A 27867-nucleotide genomic window follows, 5' to 3' on the forward strand; every position below is an offset into this window, starting at 1 on the left:
CATTCCCTTCTTCCACAATCCTAAACCTATCATCATTTTCATTCCATTCTCTAAAATCTTTCCTTCTATTTTCTAAACCCTTTCTCAAATCCTTCTTTTCTTCATTTTTCTACAAATCCTCCACAAATCCAACAATCCTTCCCTATTTTCTAAACCTTTTCTCAAATCCTTCCTTACTCCCATACGAATCCCAAAACCCACTTTTACTTTCTTCATTTTCTTTATTTTTCTATCTTATTCCACCGAAATCTACAAAATTCTAAACAAAACCCATTGATAATTTCCAATGGGGGCTTTCCTTCTTCTCGTTTCTTCATGGTTATTGCTCCCATTAATGGTGAGCCTTATGGCTAAGAAGCGTGGTGCACAGGAAACAGAAGAACAACAATACAATCGTCGCTCCAAGCGAATGGAGGATATTGGAGCACCAACCCCAACGGTTGCAGCTTCCCAGGAGAAGAGAGTTATCTTGGGACCTCAAAAGGGTCCATCCACATCTTGGGCGGGTTCGTCAACGTCTCGCGGTCGGGGAGTCGCGACAGAACAAGCAGTGGATTTTGGAAGATTCGCCAAACGCAAGATATGCTTTGAGCGGTACGTGTATAAGGACTTGTTCGCCGATACCCAAGAGCGCAAGTGGCTTGCCTCACTTGGGTGGAATCCCATTTTCACACCCTACAACAATGCCGATGCCGATACTGTGCGACATTTCTACGCTTCAATTAAAAATCCAAGTCTACAGTCAATGACCTTCGACGTGTTAATCGGTAATTCCTTGAAAACTTTTAGTGTTACTGATATTAAGAGGATTTCTGGGGTGCCACGTGGGACAGTGGTTGTTCCATATAAGGATTCGAAGATGTCCAGGTACAAGGAGGAGAGGACTATTCTTGTTTGTGGTGAAAATAAGCCTTAGATACAGGATGATAATTGTTTGAAGGTAACAAAGATGCTTCTAATTTACAGGTTCCTCCACCTTGTCTTCATGTACAATGTGTATCCTAGATCGGGTAATCATACACAACTAACATAGTATATGTTAGAGGTTCTGTATTTAGTAGGTACTCGCAAGAAGGTTTGCTACCCATCTATTGTAATGTGGCATATATTGATGGCGGCCACCACCAATTCTAATCTATCCTTACCCTTCGGACGGTTGGTCTGTAAGATGGCGAAGGACTGTGGGTTTAGTTTCATCTGCAATGTGAGGCTTGAGCCGCAGAATTTTATTAACATTAATTCTATTAAAAGGATGAAATTGAACAAGGAATAAGAGGTTGAAAGAGGAGAAGGAGAGGAGGAAGAAGAAGAAGAGGAGGAAGAGGAAGACGATGACGAAGACATCGACGAAGATTTTGTGGCCCCCCCGCTTATACATGAGCGCTTCAGTTGGGTGGAAGAGGAGTTGACATCGGTTCGGTCTGAATTAACGGATTTTAGGACTGAAATGAATACCAAAGTGACCGAACAAGAGCAATGAAATAAGAAGATCTTATGCACCTTGAAGGAAGTGTTATGCTGCGTCCAAAAGGATGGAGCAACGCCACCTCCGACTGATTCACAGGACCATTAGGTCTCGGGTGAAGCCATGGTTGTGGTTATGTGTTTTGTGTTTTGTGGGTTGTAAGAAATGGGAAATTTCCACCTAATAGTTTAATAGTTAGTAGTTGGGTTCTTTATATTTTTTTTACTGGTTAGGTATGTAGGGGAACAATGTATGGATGTAGTTATGTTTCGGGTGATATTTGCTGGGAATTCTTGAATCTATGGTTTGTTTGTAATGTTCTTTGCTAATATGTATGCTAGCAAGATCTGAAAATCCCTCCAACAAAAGGTTTGCTCACAATTTGTAGCCACCCTTCCTAGGCAAAACACCCTAACATTTTGATGGGCTAGATTTTGATGTGAAATTGCCATTGTGGCAACTCATCCATGTTACCTGTTTGGCAACTCATCCATGTTACCCTTCATAGCTCCATCCATGTTTGTGAAGGAAAAATGCCAAACAGAAACAGTGCCTTATCATGTTCTAAAATGCAAGGGGCACATCTTCAGGATAATTAATCTGCATTGCTCCAAAGTGCCTTGGCTATATATTTTTCATGGAAAATTTGAATGCTTCGGTTCATGTTTTCAAAATTTGCATACACCTAGTTTTAGAAATTGCATACACCTGTTTTCAACCAATGCATAGTTCTCCTAAAGGGCATGTGAGAGTGGGGAAGTACTTATTTCAAAATGTAAACAAGTATAAATAGTTAGGAAGGGGGAGGGACAGTCCTGCAACTATGCCTTGATGTCAAAATCCTCATTTCAGCTACACTCATTCCATGAACGCGTAGTTCCACTGTGCTTTCTATGACGTGCAAATGGTCATCTGATTCTCTACATTGCTACTTCCATGGAGAAAGGATTTATAAACATTGTATTTCAAAGCAGATATGACACACGCTGCCGCAGTATCATCAATTAGCCAAACTACTAAAGATAGAATGAAAATCCTTGAAATATCACTAATAGACAACCCCACACCGGTGGACTTTGATGTACTCTTCAGTTGAATGTATGATATATCATGGACATAGTACTCAGTTTCTAGTATTATCCAGATTAGTTCTCTATGGATGGCTTGGAAACAACCTCAACATGCTTCTTCTTTTTTCCTACTTCATTCTACATGTAATATGCATAAAAATACCATGTAGCAGACATCCAAAAACAACAAGCTTGTACATTGAAGAAAACAAGATTTCCAAATCAACCTTCAGACCATTATCACTCTTTCATCGAAAACATGTGTAATTACAATGACACAATTCCACCTTCACACCTTTACCATGATTCCATCTCCGATTTGTTGCATGATAGAGAAAATGATCTCTACAACAGAAAGAGTTTAGGCAAGTTTTCACATGTCAGTGTATTCCTCGACTGGATTGGCATATCTGACATTGGTGGCTTGAATATCACGTGATGTATCTACCTTTCATTTCAACAAATCCAAACACGCCCTTTAGGATAACTATGCATTGGTTGATCCTTTGATATTTCTCTTGCGAGGCTTTTTTGTGGTCCAATACATTAAACAAGACCCTTACAATTGATATCATTCGAAAGCGCCATCGGTTAACAGGTGTTTGATGTGTAAAAAGGAATCTTAATATGTAACCATCTTTTCATTCAGAGTAAGGCAGTGTGGTACATTTAGTCATTTTTCTCAGCTTCTTTGAGGTTGATTGGGTTATTCCAGAATTCATGTGGGGCTTGTGGATGGACGGCACAGTGGTCCCTTTAAAACAAGTTGGTGGAATTCGCTACAAATTCCAGGTAGGTACTGTCTTAAAAGTTCAAAGCCTCTAGTTCTGCAATTGAAGTCTTGAGGTCCAGTTGTGTATGCAGCCTCTAATGACAGGGTTCCAGCAAAAGCCCAATGAGTGGAACATTGTGAATGTTAAGGTTTGTCTCCTATAATGGATTTTAGGCAAAAATGTAAAGTGTTTTGAGAAGGGTGTCGAATGCAGCAACGCAATTAATTATTGAATGCTTAGAAAATTTGGTGACAGAATAATTGGTTCATTACTCTTTCACCCTTGGGGCGTGTTTGGATATATGGTTTCTGTTTGGAGTCCATGGTTAACGTAATGTTTACCCATTGATAATTTCCATAGTCACAGTAGAAAATAGGATTCGAAAAATGGGGTGCCTGTTTGGATAGCAAGTCAAATTCTCAAATTCATTAGACAACAGTTACCTTGTTTTTCGCACCATATAATTTTGGTAGCATGATGTGCTTACAGCCCCCATAACGGCCTGTTATGCCCCCTGCAAAGGCCATAACGGGCCCGTAACAGGCCCTTACAGGGCCGATACAGGATTTCAGGTTTTTTTTTTCAATGGAAAAAAAGGGACCCGTAACAGTCGTTACGGGGACCATAACGGCCGCTACAGCACGTATCGCAAAGGTAACAAAGGTGGCTGTTACGACCATCGTTACTGTTATGGAAATATCTTGAATGATAGTTGAATGATGATAGGGGTATGGTTACACAGATTTTTCTACTTGGAGAACTACTCCCACTTTGGAATTTCCTGATTTCTCGAAACTTTCAACATGTTGAGTCCTGTTTTTTTGCGACTTCTGTTGACTTTGTTGCTTCCACAACAACTCCCACTTGCACTTTTGGTAGAAATATGAAAATGTGGGTGGCATTTTTGTGACATGCTATACTCACGTGTGTTCTCCCATCGTCTATTAAATGTTTGCAACTCATCCACCGTGCATGTAATTTAAGTCAATTTAGGCAATTGCAGTCATGTGGCCCATTTTGGATAGAGCATCAAAAGTCACACCTCATTGGATTATCTTAACCATCTAGTTGGTGGCCACTAGAGGCTGGTTTGCAGTCCAAATTCTGTAGCAGATCTCACATTTGGATGTAATTCACCTTATTGGTGTGACTTTTTGCATGTGCTCCAATCCTTAGTTGCATAATCCTTCTATTCCCGGTGCCACTTCCACCTTTGATCGTGCTTTGGAACTGTGGTCCAGCCCTGCTTTGTAGCCATTTAAAGTTGAAGCGGCCAAACAAGAAACGCAGTAGGGGAAACATGAAATTGAGTGGGGCAAACTAGGAATTCAGTGAATTTCTCATAAAAATGAGCGGGCCAAGGGGTCTCCCTTCTATGCTTGTGAAGTTCTTGTCTATCAACCATCAGTTTTTGGTTTTTCTCATTCTAGTATCTTGGCAATTGCCTTGCATTGAGTTCCATGTGCATTTTCCTTTTCGACGAGCTTAGCGGGACAATTTGAAAATACAGGGGGACAAAGTAGAAAGTTCATTCATCATCCACCAAGATTACAAAGTATGCTATACATCAAAACACAAAAGAAATTACGAAGTATGCTATTTTTCAGATATGGGAAACTTGCACTTCCGGCGATTATGCCCAGTTTGTTTGCATCGCCCACACTTTGTTGTTTTCGATTCTTCTCCACACGATGGAATTCTAAGCTTTTTTGGTCTTCCAGCTGACCTCCGTTGTCCTGAGGGTTTAATTTGCGCACAATACTCCTTGAAGCCCATCGAAATTTCTTCCCACTCACTCTTGTCACGTACTGGGTACACCGATTCGCTATACGTGGCTATGTAATTTTGCACCATGTAGAATGGGGAACAGTATGAGTAATGAGGGATATTGTAGTTTATACATGCTGACAAGACATGCATACAAGGATACCCCTTCACGCTAAACTCGCGACATGTACACGATAACTTACTGAGCTTGACTGTATCATTATAATCTCCCACAACATAGTACTCATCTCGAGAAATTGGATGACAGCGAACATCTCGTGCCTTATACAAAAGATCCTTTAACTGCTGCTCTGCCCATGGTGTCAATGGCCCTATAAACGATGCCGCAGATTCTCTTCTCTTATAAAATAATTCCTGTATCTTCAATCTAACTCCTTTTATCAACTTCGTAACGGGGTATTCGCGTGCTTCTTTAAAGAGGGCATTGACACACTCGGATATGTTTGTAGTAACCAAGTTGAATCTTTTTTCTGAAAAGTGTGAAGATGCTCATCTCTCGTATCCGATTTCTGTCAGTTATGCATGTACTGCGGGGTTGGCCATTTCGATATCATGCATTAATTTTTCGAATTCAGCCACCCTACATGTCTTCACTGCCCGCCAGAAGTTCATCTCCAATGACTTGTCTTTAAAGGTGTCCACCAAGTTTCTGTAGATATGATATGCACAGTAGCCATGAATTGCACGTGGAAAGACATGGGGTACCTCTTTCAGTAAACCTTTATATCTATCGAATATAATCACAAGATCCTCCAAAGACCCTATTGCATCGCTAAGGTAAGTAAGGAACCAATTCCAACTGCTACCGTTCTCCGATTCCCCGATGCCAAACGCAACTGGAAATATATGATTGTCCCCATCTAAGGTCGTGGCGATGAATAGAACACCCTTGTATTTTTCCTTTAAGTGTGTCCCGTCAATGGCTAATACCCTCCGAAATGATTTTTAAAAACTTCTAACGCATTGTCCGAGCGCAACAAAACATCTTTCGAACCTGAAAGTTTCTTTGTTAACATACAAGGCAGTCACTGTCCCTGGGTTGACCGTCCTCAATTCATGTAAATACAGGGGGAGTTAATTGTAGGAGTCTTCATAAGACCCCATCACCTGATTGATTGTAAGCTCCTTGGCTACCCGCGCCTTCCTATAACTGATAACAATATTATACTTCTCTTGCATGGAAAAGATAATATCACGTGGCCTCAACCCTAGGCATTGCTCTATGCGGCTAACAACCAAATCACATGCTAACTTACTGCTTGCTTGTCGGTGATCACTCCTCATCCATGACATGCCACACGTGTGATTTGGCGTATAAGTTCGTATCTTGAAAATTCCTGAATCACCCACGCGTGATGCATGAACCCTCCATTCGCATCTTTCTTCGAAGCATACAACCGTAAATCTCCTAGAATTTGAGTACAATACCCTATACTGAAATTTATTTTGAAGGGCAAATTGGCTCAAAACATGTTGACACCGACTCTTGTCCTTAAATGTTTGCTCAACGGCTATCTCGATCGATTCACTCAACGAATCCATATATTCCAACATTGCTGCATTAGTGAATGTAGCTTCATCAAACGGCACAGGAACTTGACGGGTGTTGAAGTTTGATGTTTCGGGAAGGTCTGGATGCGGAATGTTGCTTTCAGGATTGATGTATCTTCGGGCTGTGGATGATGATGGCAGATCTGCTGTTGTTGCTAGAGGCGGTGCCATGTAATCACAAATGAAGTAAGGTCACGTGCACCGCAGACTTGGGTACTCACAAATTTTGATGTTTGGGGCGGCTCGGACAGGTGATCATTTGTTCCTACTACTTGTAATGGATTTGGCTTATATTCAAATTCCACACCATGCTCTTCTGCCACACTGTCAACGTGTGTTGTCATATTAATGTGTTGGATTGTCTCGATGACTAAAGGGATGAACTTTTTCGAATGCTCCAACTGTGTTGCCAGGAACACTTTGACATCATCGTCATCCTCAAGTACGGTTGGAGGGATTGATTTATTGGAGCAGGGATACAAAATTTTCATCTGAATATCACAATCTATTGGTGTTCTCTTAATAATCCTATACATTCTGGATAGAAGTTCCTCGTACGTAGTATCAACATCTAGCGAAATAGTTTTCGTACTTCCACTCGTGTACGTCCATTGCTTGTTTTCACATTCTAACTCCCCGCCATAGCAACAGATGATTCTCATAGCCATTATCTGCAAAATTCAATACAATGACAAATTATTAATAAATCGTTAAACAACGAAAGCTTCCCATAAGACAAAACTCAATTAAATAATAGAAGACCGAAAACTCGCTTTCCCTTATAGATGAGAATGATACAAAGCTTAAGGAAATAAAGAGTAAGCAACGCATTAAATTTTCATGTAAACAACCAGAGCTTGTATGGATTTGGCCTTCTACGAATGATTTTGTATCGTATTTTATTAAAATGAGTAAGACAATCTAACATGACATTGAGCAGGGCAAATAGGAAAAATTAGCGAGACAACGAACAAATTGAGTAGGGCAAATATGAAATTCAGCCGGGGGGGGGGGGGGGGGGGGGGGGGGGGGGGTAAGCATGAGATTCAGCAGGGCAAACATGAAATTGAGCGAAATGGAATTCAACGAGTATAACATGGAATTAAGTGGGGCAAACTATTAATTAAGTTATGCAAGCAAACATTAAATCGAGTGTATGTAATCCCCATCAACGCATAAAATTCAATAAGCCTAACGCATAAAATTGATTAAGCCTAACACATGCGCATAAACTTGCATTAAATTGACCGTAGCTAGCATTAAATAAGTCCATCAATAAATTCATTGAGCTAGCATCAAATAAACAGCTAGAGCTCATACATTGAAAATATGAGTGGGGCAAACTAGAAATTGAGCTGGGGAAACATGGAATTGAGAGGGGCAAACATGAAACTCAGCGGGGTAAACTAGAAAATCAACCGGCAAACATGAAAATTGAGCTGGACAAACTAGAAATTGAGTGGGGCAAACTACAAAATTCAACGGGAATATTAAAAAAATCAGCCGGGCAAACTAGAAATTGAACAAGGCAAACAGAAAATTGAGCGGGACAAACTATAAATTCAGCTATGCAAGCAAACATTAAATCAAGCGAGCGTCGCATGATATTGAGCTGGGCGAATGATATTTCGAGCGAGCATAGCATGATATTGAGCTGGGCAAACATTAAATCGAGCGAGCATAGTATGATATTCAGTGGGGCAAACATTAAATCGAGCGAGCATAACATCATATTCAGCGGGGCAAACATTAAATCGAGCCGGCATAGCATGATATTGAGCAGGGCAAAAATTAAATCGAGCGAGCATAACATGATATTGAGCTAGGCAAACATTAAATTGAGTAATCCTAGCATGAAATTTATCGAGGCAAACATTAAATTGACCTTATCTATCATGAAATTGAGCTGGGCAAATATTAACTTGAGCGATACTAGCATGAAATTTATCGAGGCAAACATTAAATTGAACTTATCTTATCTACCATGAAATTAAGCTTGGCAAACATTAAATTGAGTGATCCTGGCATGAAATTTATTGAGGCAAACATTAAATTGACCTTATCTTATCTACCATGAAATTAAGTTGGGCAAACATTAAATTGAGTGATCCTAGCATGAAATTGAGTAGGGTAAACATGAAATTCAGCAAGCATAGCATGAGATCGAGTGAGCTCTAACATGGAATTGAGTGAGCTTCAAATGGAATTGAGTGAGTTCCACATGGATTGGACCGATCAACACATAAAATTAACTAAGCCTAATACATGAAATTGAGTAAGCCTAATACATGGAATTGACCGAACTTCGCATGCAATGCAATTGTATGAGCAGGGCATTTTTTAAAAATATCTGTACCACCGACTACCGTAGTACAGGTCAAATGTAGGTTGAAGAGAGGTGCTTTGGAGTGAGGGAATATTTTCAACCTTTTTAAGGATTGCAAATGCAGCCACTTCGTGGGATTTCACGTAACCCTAGCCAAGAAAGAAAATGGCAAATGTACAATGATGATATCTACATGATTCACTAAGATTTGATGAGGAATATGAGAAGAATAACCTCTATGCATTGGTTTATCGTTGAAAAGGAGTGAAAGACTGCTATTTTAAGAAGGGAGTGAAAGCAACAGGGGTGAAAGAAGGGAATAATATATTAACGGAAAGGAAACGGATTGGCTACTCACCCTGCCACCAGCCAATGGCTGTGGTCGGTGGTCTGTGAGCCCCACCATGATGTATGTGTTTCATCCATTCCGTTCATCCATTTTTTCAGTTCATTTTAGTCCTTGTTCCAAAAAATGAGAGGGATATAAATCTCAGGTGGACCACACAACAAGAAGATAATATTGATTGGATATTAACAATTAAATTTCTCCTAAGGCCCAATGAACTGTTTAATTGACATCTAATCTGTTGATTAGTTCATACAGGCATAAATGAAGGGAAAAAACAAAAATCAAGTTCATCTAAAATTTTTATGGCCCTCTAATGGTTTCTAGTGGTTAGCACTCATTCAACACTGTTTCCTGTAATGTGGTACACTTGAGATTTGGATATACCTCATTTTTGGTCTCATACCATAAAATGATGTGGAAAAATATATGGACGGCATGGATGAAAAGCATACATCATGGTGGGGCTCACAGAACGCCGACCGTCCGCCATTAGCTGGTGGCAGGGGGAGTACCGAATCCGTTTCCATCAAGAGGAGGGGTATTTTCGTCCTGATATTCTGACCCCGTACGAGGAGGTCCAATTGCGTATTCTAAGTTTGTATTGCTTCAAAAAAACCACTGGATAAAAGGTGGGGTCCACAGTCGTAAATTTCTTTGCAAGTACGTGCGCAACGCACTTTCGAACGTTGCGGGCCACTGTGTGATCAAGGGAAGGGTCGGATCACTGATCTGGTCTGTCCAAGAGTTGCAAAAGGGGGCCATGACCCCAGCCATGAAGTTAGAACGAGTTTTGGGATGATCCGTTGTCCCAAAACTCCCATCCAAACGCAGTTTAGCTCCCACTGTGTTTTCGTTGCGCACGTAGCTAGCTGCGAAAGCTCCCAGCGACCTACGTTTTTGCTATAAAAGGAGAGAGAGAACGTGGAGGAAAATCATCCAGGGTAGCTGTGGAGGCTTGGACGCGGAGGAAGAGAGAGAGAAAGCATGGATGGCTTCATCATTCAGAGTTTTTCTTTCTTTCTTCCTTTCTATTGATGTTTATGATTTTTTAATTTTTTTTAGAGATTTTTGGCTAATCATGATCATGATCAGCTAAACCTCTTAGCTAGGGTTAAGAGGTGAAGCTTGTAGCGTGATGGGTTTCTTTCTATGGCTTTGATTCATGTGATGAATTTTCTTTGATTTCGGTTTGATTATAGGATATACTTTCAGTTTTTAATGGTCTGTTGTGACTTAAATTACAATGGATCTGCAATAGCTTTGGGTATGTTCTTTTCATAATGAGATTATGAAGTTAGGAAATCCTGTTGTTCGTCATTGTCCCCTGGGCATGGTTGGATGATGGAACCCTTCCTAATGTTCATAACTTTCTCAGATTGGTTGTGGATTGATTAAATTCTGTTGTTTACTTTGTCTCATGGGCATGGTTTTGTGATGGAGTCAATTCGAATTCTCATACCTCTTATCTCTTGAAAACTGGATCAAATGAGGTTGAAATTTGATTTTTAAGGTTATATCTTTTAATTGGATGAAGATGGGACTCTAAATCTAGTTGTGTTCATGATTTAGGTATAGATCTCTTTGATCTCTACAAGTGGATCCTTGGCACCCTAGTTTCCAACCTTTGAATTTTACAAGCTTTAGTTTAATATTTCACCATTATCCTCTTAAAAATCCTTTGGTTTAGATTACATTTTCGTATAGTTCTAGTTCTAGTTACTCTTAGATTACATACAACGTTTAGTCCCTGTGGATTTGACCTCGGTCTTATCAATATTATTACTACATCGCGACCCTACACTTGGGGTTGTGAACATATATGTGCTTCCACATGTGTTGTTGTGCACATTAAGATAGATAGAGCCACACACATCATATGGATGAAGAGTACGTACTATCAGTTAATTGAAATTTAGATCCTCTGATTGTATTTTTATTTATCATTGGATAATTTTCCGTAATTAGTAAACGCAATCCTATTCTGCTGCACTAATCTCATGCCAATAATGCACATGTCAATGAAGATAGCAAAAGAGAAGTACTACGTTGTTTTCGTGGGCCATCGACCGAGCATTCATCTGACGTGGGACGATGCTAGGCTGGAGATTGAGGGATTCAGCAGTGGGAGACATTGGGCATTCAAGAATTGAAGGGAAGCAGTTTCCTGTTAGGAGAGTTACTTCAGTGGGACTACTGTATAGTCGCGGCCTGCCACAGAATCTCATGCGGTTCATGTTGCCGCATATTAAGATGAGGTTAACATCCATCATTCATTAACTTCGTCTATCCATCAGATGACCCAGGCCATGGTTTCTAGGGCCACGACGACTGATGATCCCGCCCCATCTTTTAAAGAGAGTTTCTATGCACTTTTGATTGTCATTGTCATTCTTTTCTTTGAGCTACTTATCATTATTAAATTTTAGCTGTAAAGGTTGTGTAAGTGAATGATTATTATTATTATTATTATTATTATTATTATTATTATTATTTATCTTTGATTGTATGGTTTTTCTATCTTAACCTATATCAGAGGTTGTATGGTTTTTATCTTTGATTGTATGGTTTTTTTTAAAATCTTTGATTGAATCAGTTCAAGTCAAGGGAGTCAAGGTTTTACTATCAGACTGTTGCAAAGAATGTTAGTAGACATAATGTGTTGAGTCTTCTTGCTGCAGCCTTATTATAAGGCCTGTATCCTAGACCGTACCGTTCCTTAGACTTTCGCGATCCTCTTGGTCGAATTCCGGCAAGCCGCGACCTGTAATCGGCATTTGCGCATGACCCTAAGTCACACCCTATATATCTACGTCGACTTGACTCGAAAATTGTACCCTAGCGACCACGTCATCGCCTCAGTTCCAATGCCGCATCTCGCGCGCCGATGTGGTACCCAAGCCACGAGTTATCGGCCCGTGTTTATTTGGAGAAAAATGCTGCGCATTGCAAATCCTAAGAGAATCTCTACCAACTTTCACATCAATCAATCAATCATAAGTCAAGTACACAACACATCCATCTCTTACACAAGCCTCACCCAAAGTTAACTCTCTCTCTCCACCCATCCCTCTCTCATCCAAAATTCAACCAAGCCCATACCCTCCATGTCACTTTCTTATAACATCCATTCCTCCCATCCTATCTCTCTTATAACACTCTCTTCTCTCTCATTCTCTCCACCATTTTCCTAAGCTTCCATGAGAGAAAAGCTCTAAGGAGAGAAAAGATCAAGGCCCACTTCCTACCCCCTCATCTCACCATCTAACCCTTCAAACTTCATCATCCACCCTTAAAGAGAAAGCTTAGGAGCTAAAGAAGAAGACTATTTGTTGGTGTTTTTGTAGGATTAGATTGTATTTTGATAATGGGCCAAGTGGGGCCTATCGATTGATGGTATGGATCTCGCTTTGGACTTTAGGTGAGGTCAATGGTCCACCATGATTCATAAGATCATCCCATGATGGTGCCATTCTCCATGGACCCCATCATGATGTTTATTTTTCCCATTGTGAATGGTCATCTAGACCTTGCATTTCTTGGGTGAATAGGGATCTCAACCGTTAATTTTTATGATGTAAGGCCCACTTGTGATGGGACCCATTTTGATGTATGTGTTGTAACAAAGAGGGGCCCATAGTGGCGGGGTCCCTCTACTACGCCAACTCTCTCTCTCTCTCTCTCCATTTTGTGTTTGATGACTCACTGATGATGTATGTATTTCATCCATGCCATCTAACCAAGTGGACCAAACTAAGGCCCACCTTGTTGTCCACTTGTTATCGGTCTTGGATAGACCCTGTTGAGGGGAAAACACAAGAAGCAGCTTGATCCTAACACGTGTGGCCCACCCACGTGGGACCACTGTGATGCATGTGATTTATCCACACTGTCCATCCTCCTGGATGGTGTGACCCATCTCAATGTATGTGCCTTGCATCCAGGCCGTCCAGGGCCTGGACGCTAGATCTTAATTAAAAATAATATATAATTATATATATATGTATGTATGTATGTATGTATGTATGTATGTATGTATATCTGGTGGCCCCACGTGGGACCCACCTACGTAGACGATGGTTGGCTAGTGTACACCAACTATATAGCTGCTGTATAAATGTTAATGGTCCTATGAGCCTACTCATATGGTATGTGTTATATCCATGCCATCTAGCCTACACGTGGGACGTGTTATATCCATGCCATCCAGCCCACACGTGGAACATGTTATATCCATGCCATCCCCCCACACATGGGACCCACCTTTAATGTATGTATTCTATATTAGCACCGTCCATCTGAACGGTGCCATGTGGGGCCTGCTGAAATGTATGTGGTGCATTCGTACAGTCCACTGCTTGGGACGGCGAGAATCCTGCTTGATGTATGGGTCTTATCCACACTGCCTAGATGGCTGGACGGTGGGACCCACCATTGATGTATATGTTATATCCACACCGTCTATCAAGTGGGCCACACTGCAAATCAGTGGAAGGTTGAACGTCTACCATTGAAACCCGTTTGGGATCATTGAAGTTCTGGATTAATATGAAGTTTGTTTTCCCTCTTAATTGAAGTCTTTGTGATCTTGTGAACAGATTGGATGGAAATTAAACATTATGGGGGGGTCCACCTTAATGTATGTGCTACATATCCATGTTGTTCATCTGGTGAGCCCATTTGGAATGTGCAGGGCCCACCCCAATATGATGTATATGAGGCCCATTTGATGAGGCACAGGTGATGTATTTGTGGCCTATTTGGCGAGGCCCAATATGATGCATTTGGGGCTCATTTGATGAGGCCCGATGTGATATATATTGGCCCATATGTTGAGGCCCAATATGATTATATGAGGCCCATGAGTGAGGCCCGATGTGATATATGAGAGGCTCATGGATGTGGCCCATTGTGATTTATTTGAGGCCCATAAGATATGACCCATTATGATATATTTGAGGCCCATAGATGTGGCACATTATGATGTATTCGAGGCCCATGGATGTGACCCATTGTGATATATTTGAGGCTCATGGGATGTAGCCCAATGCGATGTATATGAGGCCCATGAGTGAGGCCCAATGTGATGTATATGTGGCCCATGAGTGAGGCACATTGTGATGTGTATTAGGCCCTTGAGTGAGGCCCATGGTGATGTATATTAGGCCCTTGTGTGAGGCCATGGGCCCACTATACGTTTGGCTCTATGTGGGCAATGTTGGTTAAATGTCCACATTGATGGGCGATGATGGTTAAATGTCCACATTATGACCTTCCCTTAGGCCTTTGTTAGGCCCATTCTCATTATTTTGGGTCAACCCAAATCATTAGGCCCCATTAATATATCCATGACCCATCTATTCATATTTGGATAACCCATAATGTTGGCCCTCCATTGGTAGCCAGTAGGAATTGTTTTAATCTTGGAGTCCATCTATGGACCTCGCCCTGTCAATAGGTCAGTTATCGATGCCGATTGCGAGCATACTTAACATAATATCATGATACATGCCCATACGCATCATCTACATGCTTGTGATGAGATATGATTAACCATTGCATATGCATTCTGGCAAGTTATTTACGAGACTCACTGATAGGCGATGTTGTCCCTCATGAGTGCATGGTACGCACATGATTGATACATGACTGGATTGTATGACTCATGCATCTTGCATTGTGTGATGTTGTTACTATACGCCCTAGCGACATCAGGTCCGTGGCCTCCACAGGCACATTGTGGAGGGCCAGATTGGATAACAGAAATACTATTATTAGCATCGGGGCACCATAGTTGTCTCTGGGTAAAAATTTTTAAACCCAATGGTACCAGAGGATGACTCCAATGTCCAGACCGAGTGAATATAAGAGCCCACGAGGGCCAAATACCAGGAGGCCGCGTCTCCCACTATGTCGTGGTCGGTTGGAAGGGGGTGTGGCCTTACCCGCCCGAGGGTAGGGGCAATTGCTAGGCTGAGTATGTCCAGCTTATAAATGGGTTCACTATCAACGTGTTGGATAGGTATTGGCAGACTATTCGTCAGACAGATAGTGAGGTTTCTTACGCTCACTTGGACTGTGCGCTTGGGGAAGGGGCAGTGTCATTTGGAGTGTACTTGTAATGTCCCGAGAATTCGGGAGCTGAGTTCCTACTCTACCCCTGAAAATTTAGGGCGTTACAGTACTAAACCCCGATGATTATCTAGAGTGAGAACTGTACTGATATTTGATGCTCCAGTGATTAGCTGTATTTATATGTGAATTCAGATGAGGATTAGTATGTTTGAGTTGCATCTCGCATCACATGTCCTTGGTATGACTGACATCATTCACGCCTTGCATTGTATGGCCTGGATATGACTGATAACATTCATACTTTGCATCGCATATCTTTAGTACGGCTGATAGTATTCATGGACTTACCAACATATTCTGCATTACTCTGATATTGTATTCTGAGCACGCTTATATTGTGCACACACTCTCACCACCCACTAAGCTTTCTATAAGCTTATGCACGATTGACGCGTGCAAGTGACACTAAGACATAGCCATAGCTTAGTAGGAGCAAGAGCATGCAGTTGAGCTTTAGGAGTTTCTGTTATTATTATCATTGTATTTTTCCTTTGTGCGCATTGTACCTTTAAGTTTTTTATTATAGTGGATTTTGTGATGATGTTTTGGTTATTGTTCGTGGGTTATGCTTATAGTTATGCTTATTATGAAACAAATTCATGCTAAAAAAAATCTTCCTTATAGGATCCCAGGATCGGAACCCAGTATATGGGTGCCGGGAGCTGAGAATGGGGTATTATGGAGGTTGTCGGTGCCTTATTCGGTAACTGGAAATTTTATGAGCCCAGTTTTTAAGTTTGGGGCATGACACTTATAAAAATCTAATAATAGCATTTTTACCCTTCTGCATGTCCATCAGCTCCCCAGTATTTTGAATGCAACACAAAATGCTACCTTGACTTGGTTTATGTTTTCTCATTTCATATCTTGGTTTACAGGTGTAGATCTATGATGAATTCTGTCCCAATTTTTTTTATTTTTATTTTTTATTTTTTATATCTTTGATTGTATGGTTTTTATCTTTGATTGTATGGTTTTACTATCACTCTTGAAATGCTCTTGGGGCCCATAATACTATTGAGTAAGTGTAGGTGCCCTAGGTGGAGGGAAAAAATAGAGATGAGCTTTATCCACCATTGAAGTCTTCCTATATCCCAGCTGAATCATGGGACATGATCATGATGGGGCCCACAGTGCACTGCCCAACGGCAATGGCTGGAAGCAGTGGGTTTATACATGTATAAGTGCAAATCCTGGGTTGTCATGCGAAATCCCAAATGGGCGGATGTATTGTAAACTGAGAGATTGTTGCAATCCCACACATAACCAAACGGGCCAGACGTCCGTGATCCTGGGATATGGCCCACGTCCCATGGGATAGAGGTGGCGTCCCAAACAGACCGTCCGATCGTGTCTTGGGATTGGTCCATCCCATGGGATTCTCAGCAATCCACTGATGACATCATAATTTCCTTAAAATTGATCCCATCCCTCCTAATACCATGGGATTCGCCCGGCCAAAAAGGCCCTTAGTGGATAAGGGTGTTAATGGGTGGTTTGGCCCGTCGGGCCTTCGGGCCCAGACCACCTGATGCCGGGCTTAAGCTGGAGTATTAGGCCTGATAGACTGGCTCAGGCATAAATATTCAGCCCGTTTCAAAATTGAGTTGATTTTAGACGTTGAGTTTCAAAAGCCCGTTAGCTTGTCCAGTCCGTTAGGATTGTATTTTTTTTTTTTTTTAAATTTATGTAAATGTGTTTGTGAGAGAGACAGACAGAGATGGGACGAGTGAGAGCTCCATGTTGAATGTGGATATGATGGCTTGAAGAAGGGGCTCCCACAGGAGTAGCCCAAGCAAACAACTCTCTCTCTCTCTCTCTCTCTCTCTCTCTCTCATCCGAATCCTTCGATTTTGTTTGATGCCAGATGTATGATGCTAAATCCTTCGAATCTGAAATTTTGTTTCGACATTTTCTAGGGTTTTGTTTCCTCCAAACAAACCTAAATGAAGAAGAAATGAAATTAAGGTTTCATGAAATTAGGGTTTTGCTTCTCTCTCATTTGGGCTCAGGCTTGGGCTCATGCTCAATCTATATACTGTGCAGGCTGGATTAAGCTGGATTATTTTGGCCTACAATAGACACGGACTGAATCTGGACTTACCGGGCACAAACCTCGCTTGTTAATAGGAAGAAAAGAAATGTCAATTACAATTCCCACCAAAAGTAGAATTGGAGAATCTCAAATATGACTTCATGTTCGATTGTCGAAGGAATGAGAAACACACATGCGTTATAAATCTCCCTTTTGATTTGCAAAACTTAGAAGAGATTTTGGAAAAATAAATTAACACGCTACGACACCTAACCCTAAGTGTTTACAGGTGTGCATGTCTCTTAGTACACATGCACCTGTAATGGCTATAAAAATTTGATTTTCCCACCTTCATTCAACCTATTACGCCATCATCCATTGTTGGCTGTCCAAATATATTCGGGTTTTCATTTGTGATGACTGAGCCCCATGGTTCAGTAGTAAGGACCATTGGGTTGTTGTCTCCCTTTGTGGATTAACTATGGCTCGAGAAGATCCACTACAAGACAATCAAAACCCTTCAAATTTTGAATGAGAAATAGACAGTGAACAAAAGAAATACATCGAACACCCCACGTTAATCTAGATGTGAGGACATGAGATTGTCATGGATTATTGGATAGTTTCGTGTGGCCCTATTCACTTTTTTCCATGCAAGCTTTTCCGACCCCGAGTGTTTTTTAGCATATCACATGAACGTTTCAGATGGCATGGAGGCCTCACTGGTCAGGCTCAGAAGAACTATTCCATCATACATAATCTAGGTAGAGAGAGTTGTGGTCCAACGATGATATAAGTAAAATACAAATTCGATTGTGAATATCTACACATTTGATTGTGATAGCCTATTTTCTGTATCGTAGAGATATATGTTTTCTCTTTTTTCGTATCTTAAATAGAGATTTGATTAGGATCATTCATAGGTTTTCTAATTCTTTTTATATAATTTATTTGTACCCATTGTATTGTAACTAGGAATCATCAAGAAATCTATAACACATTTCTTTTATTTGTATTATCGTTTGGTCATGGTATCATATAACAATTTCGACTGGCCCATAGATTCAAATTTTTTTTTTCAATGGACATATCCTGTTGACTCGATTTCCAGTGAAACAACTTCCACTTTATTCTTTTATATACATCATGGAAGACTTATCTTTGCCGCACCAATCCCGATGAAAAATTCGTTCTACACAACTATTAGCCACTCGCAATTACATCCAGCATTGCGTCCCCTGCAACATCGGTGTACCTCTTGATAGGATTTCATTGAATTACACCATGGAATTCAATTTTCTCCAAATCAAAAAATGAAAATTTAATCCTAAGATGTCCCAAATACAATCATGTACAATTTTTACAATCATATGACTAACTTGAAAAAGTTAAATCATACCTGAAATCTGATGATATGTGTTTATCCTTTTTTTTTTAAAAAAAAACTTGAGCTTCCATTCATATCAACAGGAAAATACAGAGGAAACCCCTTCGGGCGCTCACGGGCTGACAAAATAAATGCCCGGACCGCCTATCATGTGGCTATACATAGATAAAAAAAGAAAAAGGAAGAGGGATTAGGATTCCCTTAGCGCACCTATGCCTGCTTTGTTGAGGAAACATAGGCCCCTAATCAGCCTAGGGAGGGCGTCCCTCGAGTTTGTCGTAAAGAAATCCTGCTTAGCTGCTCCCATCTGAGTGAGGCCATCCGCCGGCCCGTTGTTTTCACGGGGAATGAGAGAAATGAGAAAATTTCCTTTGTGGTGCAGAATATTAATCCGAGATATCCAATAGTCCCATTTCCAATGTAAGTGCAACAGCCCCTTGAAACTATTGACGACAAAGGAGAAGTCTGATTCAGTGATCACATCTCGCAACCCCTGCTCTAGGCTGAGTTGCATCGCATCATGGAGCGCCCGAAGTTCTGCTGTGTTGTTCGAAGTGTGTCTGTAACCCTTATAGAAAGCGAAAAGCAGGTCGCCATTAGCATTTTTGCATAAGCCACCACCTCCAGACAGGCCAGGGTTTCTCGATGCAGCCCCATCAATATTCAATTTTACCTGGCCCTAAGACGGTCTGGACCATTTGACGAGCTGACAGTGACGAGAAGAGGGAGGATTGTCAGTGAATCCGAGGTGAGAGGCGCACGGACTCAGCGCTTGATGCCCTTGGAGAAGCTTCACTAGCAAGCATTTTACCTTGGCAATGACCCTGCTACTAGCAGGTTTTGTCCCTTCGTACTTGGCTGAATTTCTCGCTTTCCAGATCTCCCATACAATTAAACCCAGGGTAATATGGTGAAGAAGCGAAGTTTCCCTTTGTAAGAGAGGGATTCTACCATAGGGAAAAGAGGCAGGCAATGGTGGAAGAAACTGGGGGTTGGACACTGAAAATATCCCTAAACTCATGCCAAACTTTGGACGCAAGATCCCCGCACCAAAAAAGATGTTCCAACATTTCAGGTTTCGAGGTGGAATCTGGGTCACTGTCACAGTAAAAACACTTGGAGGCAAGGGATATTCCTCGTGATTGGATCCTGTCGTCTGTTGCCACCACCCGATGGAAGAGCCTCTAGAGGAAAATGGAGATCTTCATTGGGATTTTCTTCTGCCAGATTCTGTTGGGCCAATCGATAGCTTGGCCTGCTGTTCGGAAAATCTTCCAACCAGATTTGACGGAATAGCAGTTGGACCGGTCATGGGGCCAGATGCGATGGTCGTGTTGATCCGAAATGCAGAGGCCAGCGTTGATGATATGCTCCCTCACCCCCATTAGAAACAGGGCTGCAGCAGGAGACCGAGGGTCAATGCCGTCTGGTGTGAGTAGCTCCCTCACCGACAAATGTAGCAAATGGTTGGGAATTGGCTGATCAATCATCTCTATTAAACTGCCCGTCCTAATCCAATTCTCAGTCCAAGCATTTATGGATCCATGACCTACCTTCCAAATTACATTTCTGTTAAGAACTGGGGAAAGCAACATCATCTTCTTTTAGAAGGGGGAGATGGATGATCTAGGAACGGCATAATTCGCCACCGCCAGGGCACCATATTTTAATGAAGCAAACCAGCCCACAAGCTATTATTCGACCCAAATTTGGCTGACCAAGCCATCTTAAGTTTCAGTGCTTCCATGACATCGCTGAGCTTTCGGATCCCCAGGCCTCCTTCCTCACAGGGCATTGAAATTTTGGCCCATTTGATCTAGTGACATTTGTAATTCCCTTCGTGCCAGTTCCAGAAAAAATTGGAGAAACACAACTCTATCCGTTGGAGGATCTGGGACGGAATCGTAGCTGCAGACATAGCGTAGATCAGGATGCCGCATAGGACATGATTGATGAGCGTGCACCTTCCCGCCTGAGAGAGGATACGAGCCTTCCACCCTTGAATTTTTCTTTCAATTTTTTCTAGAAGGGGGCGGAAAAGCAGGACTCTGGCCCTGCCTTTGAGGAGGGGGATCCCAAGATATGTAAAGAGCGAGGAGGAGCAAGGAGTACCGATGCGTCGCTGAATGGATCTAATTCTGTTAACAGGCAACGAGGCAGAGACATGGGTGCAACTTTTGTGAAAATTGATGCGTTACCCCGACGCCGCTTGATAGGAAGTGAGGAAGTCTTTCACCACATTAATGGAAACACTACCTCCATTGAAAAATAGGAGAGTGTCATCGGCATAGAGGAGGTGCGAGATGAGGTTGGCAAAACCTCGGCTGAGAACTTCGGTTGCGAGGATGAACAAACTAGGAGATAAAGGGTCCCCTTGGCGAAGGCCTTTTGAGGACTTGAAGAAACCGCAAGAGGAACCATTGATCAGGACTGAGAACCAGTTATTGCTCAGGTACTTTTCCATCATTTAAATCCAACTGGAAGAGAAGCCAAACTGATGAAGAACCCTCACAAGAAAAGTCCATTCGAGGTGGTCATGTGCCTTTTCCACGTCTAACTTTAGAATAACATTTCCACCCCTGACTTTCCTATCCAGATCTCTGACCATTTCCCGAGCCAAAGCTACACTTTCTATTATGGACCTGCCCTGCACAAAAGCTCCCTGCTCATGGGAGACAATGTTTGGGAGGATGAGCGCCAATCTGTCAGCAATAACTTTAGCGAAAATCTTGTATACACAGTTACAAAGATTGATGGGGTGGAAGTCCGTAAAAGATCTGGGGGCTGCTTTCTTAGGGATCAAACAAATGAGAGATGCCAAGAAAGCCCGGGGGAGATTTCCTCCAAGGAAGAACTGCATGACAGCTTTATGAATATCAGGACCGACGATCTCCCAACTATTGGCAAAAAATACCCCTGAAATTCCATCGGGACCAGGGGCGCTGTCCCTGGGCATGGAGAAAACTACTCTTTTAACCTCATCCAAAGAGGGATAGTTCATCAGAAAATCATCATCCTTAGCCGAAACTACCTGCAGAATCAAGTCGAGGAGGCTGTCTTGCTGATTTGTTGGTTCCACGGTGAACAATTTGGAGAAGAAATGCACAGCCTCATCCTTTATCAGCAGCTCAATTTCCTCTATAGTAGCCCTCCTGATTTTTTCTGTTGTTGTCATGTGAAAAAATTTTGTGTTACGATCCTCTTCTTCCAGCCAGTTGTTATGGGATTTTTGTTTCTAGAAGATTTCCTTTGCCAATTCCAGATGCTCCAGGTGTATTTTAGCTTGAAGAAGCTCCTCCTGGTTGGTTTGCTGAGAGTCGTGATCTTGGCCCTCCATCTTGGCAATGGACTGTTCCGCCAATTTGATTTGCTGAAAGATGTTGCTAAACGCTGACTTATTCCACTCTTTCAGATGACTCTTCACCTTCCTAAGTTTTAGCATGAGATTTGTCAAAGGTTGGTCTGAGAGATCTTCCCGCCAAGCCTGCATGATTACCATGGGATACTCCTGATGCATGGTCCACATACGCTGAAAATGAAACAATTTAGGGGAGGATTGCATGACCGCGGGAAAACGAAGTAGCAGAGGGCAATGATCGGAGTTGACGCGGGGAAGGTGCCTGACATTGAAATGGGGAAAGCCGTAAATCCAGCTGGCATTGCAGAAAACCCTGTCTAACCGCGCCCAGGCCCGAGATCTTCCCGCTTGGTTGTTACTCCACGTGTACCTATTTCCGTTGTAACCTGCGTCAAGCAGTCCCGCGAGATCCATAGCATCAACAAATTCCATGCTGCTGCCCAGATCTTGATTTCTGTTGTTTTGCCTTTCTGCTGTTGAGAGGACTGTATTGAAATCCCCTCCAGCCGCCCATGGGCCCGGCATGCGGGGGGCCATGGCGATTAAATCCGCCCACAACTCTCTTCCCTGCACTCTAGAACATTTTGCATACACAATAGATAAATGAAAACTAAATACTGAATTAGGCACCTGGCATTGGATCGTCATCACCTGATTTGTCTGTTGCACCACCGAGACGATGAGGTTGCTGTTATGAAAAAGCCAAATCTTTTTGGCCTCCTCCATGTTAGAAACCGAGCAATGAAACCCCAGCTTTAGCCCTACAACAATTCTCTTGTTTTCTCTCTCCATAGGTTCCAGTATTGCCACACATAGAGGTTTATGAGGTCTAATCATCCTGGCCGCTGATCTAATTGTAGTAGCATTAGCTACCTCACGAGCATTCCATATTATGGCGCTATCCATTAACAACTTTTACTTGAGATAATGGTCCTCCTTTTTAAAGTTCTTAGCCTACCACTCCACAATTCATGTGAGTATCCTACTCCCTGTTTCAGCAATTTTCTGATCACTATTCTTTCCTTTCCTCTCTTGGATTGAGGCTTTGTGTTGCTGTGCTCTGAGTCTCCTGCTGGTAAGGAGCCATGGCTTTCAGCCTAGGAGGAGAAAGTAGTCGTTTTAGTTATCTCCTGAGCTTTTAGAGATGTGCTTTTAGTCTTGGCAGAGGCTTCTCTGAGTCCAGACAGAGCAGGTGAGCTTCCACTTGCCTGAAACTTGAAGGGCGAGAGATCCACCTCCAGGTGGAGAGGCTAGAAATCTTCAGTGCTATCATGGAAATCTTTAGTGCTATCATGATATGTGTTTATCTAATATTAATGATGGTCTTCTAGATTAGAAGGTCTCTCCTCAATTTATCCAAGTATTAGAGAAATTTAGATAGCTTAAAGAGTTTTCTCTAGCAGGTGCCAAGAAATTCCACAACCATTCACAAAAATGGACAATATAAAAATGGAAAAGAGATTGAAAATTCATTTACTATTTATATGTACTTTTATCTTTTCTCTGATTCACACACCTAAGAAGAAATATGTCTAGGGCTTCTCATATCAATTCTTTTGGGATAAGATCAAATAAATAAGTTGCAAATTGAGGTTTCAGGGGAATACTAGTATGGTACTTTGCCACCCTACACATAAATTTATAACCTACTATAAGAGAAGTGCGATGATCTACCTCATCTATGCATATACTCGTGATTTAATCCCTCAACTGTCATGGCCATCCACTAATAATCATATATCATGGTAATCAGAAGTAGACCATTAGATCTGGACCATCAAGTCATTATCAAGTTTGATCAAAGCAGTTTTAACTGTTAAAACAAAACTTTAACAGTTAAAAACCTTTGAAACCTCAATAAAAACAATCAAAATGCTGGGTCCAATGGAGAAACCACTTGACAAGTTACCGATTTCTCTAGACCAAAGTCATAAATATATTCCTAAGAAAACTAGTGGATCCCCAGTTGGACCTTGAAAAAATCAACTACACCCAATGGAAGTATCTAGCTACATCCACTTTATTGGCCCCTGCATGGACCTCGTATGAAAAGCCAAAGTTAACCAATCTAGATCCTAACTCGTACACATCCTCAGGTCTAAGGATCAATAATCTTTCATGCATCATCAAGTCCTAATCTCATGATCACATTCCAAGTTAATGGGCCCGTAGACTACTAACTTGATCTCGATCCACTAATGTAAGCGACTAAAGATCCAAAATTGAATCCTTTGTTTATCACACACTCACACTCCTATGTTGGGTATTGGTAAGGCATAAACTGATACCAAGTTGGTACTTGGTGGTGGAGACTGACCATCATGAACTAAGTCGGTCCCCTCACACAAGATGACCATATATTACATGAATTGATGCCCATATGTGTGTCCCGTACACGTGACAATCATAGTCTAATAGGGTATTGAAATTCATTGATCACGACTTTCCGAGGATCAATGACTCTCATATTCAATCTCAAGTTCTCAACGACTATTAGAGGAATCAGTCTTCAAAAATCCATAATGAAAATTTAAGGCAACACTATACATTGAGGATCAATAGCATGTCCACCAAGGACTCGTGGTCATCATGATCTAAGTCGGAGATTACCTTAGTCACGTCAATATGATTAATTAATTACAACTCACATTGGTTTTTTAGGGCATTGGCTCTAATAACCTTCCACTTTCCATAAAAATAATACATGCTCAAACATCTTAGGCATATATGCCGAATGAGGACTTTAAAGACAAGAGGATTAAGGAGCCATAATAGTCATCTAACATACCATATACCATTCCCCTAATGCTCATCACACTATCTAACACAAAGAACTATGCATTCCAATAATTTCACTACTATCACGTAGGGCTTGCCTTCTAAACTTTGTGATCTAAACCCGATCACCTAATAGTTCTAAGTTCACATAAGAATTCCATGATCCACTAGAGAGAGTAAACATGTGCATCTTGCACATATGGATCATCCAAGAATACCCATTACGTCACATGCTAAATGGACAGTTTCACCATATGAGTGAAAGGCCACTATTATATTACATCCTTACTCGAAGCAACTCACCCAATTCATGAGATTTTTTCCAACATGAACTTTCTCTAAGATAGGTTAGGTTTATTACAATATCTCATTTTCCTCCCATTAACTATGATGTCTTCTCAAAAGTTTGATAATGTGCATATTAGAGAATTGTTGGATTCTATAAGCAGTAAACGTGCCTCTTGGCATTAATCCCTTGGTGGCACACTTAAGTTAATGTCATTTGAGTAACAACTTAGATCCAACCATATGAAGGGTAGGAAAATGACCACATAAGTATAAAGCCTTCATCACAATCAATGTGATAAAATCTTATCCATTAGTGCTCACGAATAGGGCAAGATAAACATGTCATTCATATAATCATCAATATTGCAACTATGGACTTGGCCAAAAACTAGTGATTCAAAGAGAATCACAAGGATATAACCCAGAGCTCATGCTCTCATCACCACTATCAAGCACATGGGTAGTGACAATAATTCTTTTTAAATGAGATGATATATGTTTGGTTAAAGTTTTACATACCACGCATGCATATGAGTCCATTTTACCATACAACCTAATGAGCCATATTTAACACAAGAGTACATTTGAATGTCTCTAATGGAACATGTGTCATAGATATGCAATATCTCTCGAAAGTCTATATATAGTATCATGTTCCCCAATTCCTAAATGAGGATACTTCAGAGAGTCATATTTACCAATCACAACACATACTATAATGAATCACAAATATGATAGTTTAATGAGGAATAAAAAAAATATGCCACTGACTAATAAAGTGATACTTAAGCAAATAAACCATATTCATGAATCAAAGTAACAACTGGGTTCAAGGCTTAATATTATTACTCCATAATTACTCTAGTCCATGCTTGTATTAATCCTTCTTAAGCTGCTCGTAGACGATACATACTCCCATGCTTATCATTTTTTCATTTTGTCCCTTCTGATTTTCTGCATTGGCCTCCTGATCAATAAGATTCTTGTAGGCCTTGGACTTATTCCTGAAGTGCTTTGGCTTTCCATAGTGCCAAAACCTTTCTTTTATTTCTTTCATTTTTCTTACCTTTTAGGCAAGCCAGGGCACCTGCACCCATAGAGATATTGCCCTTAGCATGGTCGTATTTGCGCTTATTGGCATTGGGGTTGTCACTAGAGGATTCCTCAGTCAACATGGCCACACTCCCCTTTTAACATTTTGCATTATTGGCCTCATAGAGAACAATTGTATGTAGAACTTCTGTTCATCATACTTAAGCTCATTCACATTATAGTTGTCTATGAACCTATCATACATAGGTATCAAAGACCCAAGGATCATGCTACTGATGGTATCCACTTTCTTGGTAGCTCCAATCATTTCCAGTTCATTCCTAACCTCAAATATTTTCGGCACATGCTTGTTAATCAAAGCACACTCCTCAAGTTTCATGGAGTATAATTTTCTCTTAAGGGACTAGACTTGGCCATCGAACATCCCCTTTAGGCAAAGGTCGATGTCCTTAGCATTTCTCATGTTCCACATTTGATTGCGGAGCACGTCAGATATGGTGGCTAAGATGTGAACATTGGTACCTTGGTCACATCATTGTCTCTTTCCCACTTGGCACATTTGGAAGATAGAGCTAGGGATAAAGAGTCATATTGAGCTCGCTCCATGATGAGAATAAGTTCAAGCTTTTGGGACCGGTTGATGAAGTTCTGCCCAGTAAGTTTCTTGGATGTGATGATTTTTGATATCACATTTAACCTCAACATTTTCTTTGCATGACCAATAAATATTTAATTTAAAAGTGTTCATTTTGTTTTGTGCTAGGGAATATGTTTTAGGCATATAGATGCAGAGTCCATCAAGTTATGCCCCCTTTGCACAACTTAACACCTCCCATGCACCAAGAAGTAAAACGGTAACATGGTCACGTCATATAAAATATGTAACCATCTAAAGAGTACAACCTTATGATAACTGAGTACCAAGACTATTGTGTCAATACATCACCCACCATGAGATCAAGATGGAATTGCATGTACCATAATCAAATGCTTGACCGCAAGACACTTATTTGGACTATCTTGTCTACCCTCCTGCATTAAGTCTCACAATCGTAGAATGAGGTTAAGATACTTTCTGACGTTTGTAAGGTCGTAGAGTGCAATTTAAATGATCATTCATAGGATAGTCATGTAAGGGTTATGGGAACCTGTGAACATCTCCAAAAGCACTAGCAAGGGCTGATCAGTTGGAATCATATGATTGAGCCTCCCACTACTCTATTTAAATCGATGGATGTGTTCAACACATCATCATTCGGTTATATGTCAAGTTTGAACCCAATCCAATCTCAAACAAATTGAGATGCATCCATCATAGAGTCATCGACTTAGTTACAATCGTGGATAGGTTTGATCATGAATGGTCAGATCTGATCCATCTAGAAAAAGTATCATATGTAATAACACTTCTACATCAAATCTTAGGTCAAACGGACCTAAGATGAGTGAGATATGGTCTGATCAAAGTTTTTCCATCATTTTATTATCTAATTTTTCCATCATTCTATCTTCTA

The sequence above is a fragment of the Magnolia sinica genome, chromosome 17 (genome assembly GCF_029962835.1).
Source record: "Magnolia sinica isolate HGM2019 chromosome 17, MsV1, whole genome shotgun sequence".
Taxonomy (NCBI): domain Eukaryota; kingdom Viridiplantae; phylum Streptophyta; class Magnoliopsida; order Magnoliales; family Magnoliaceae; genus Magnolia; species Magnolia sinica.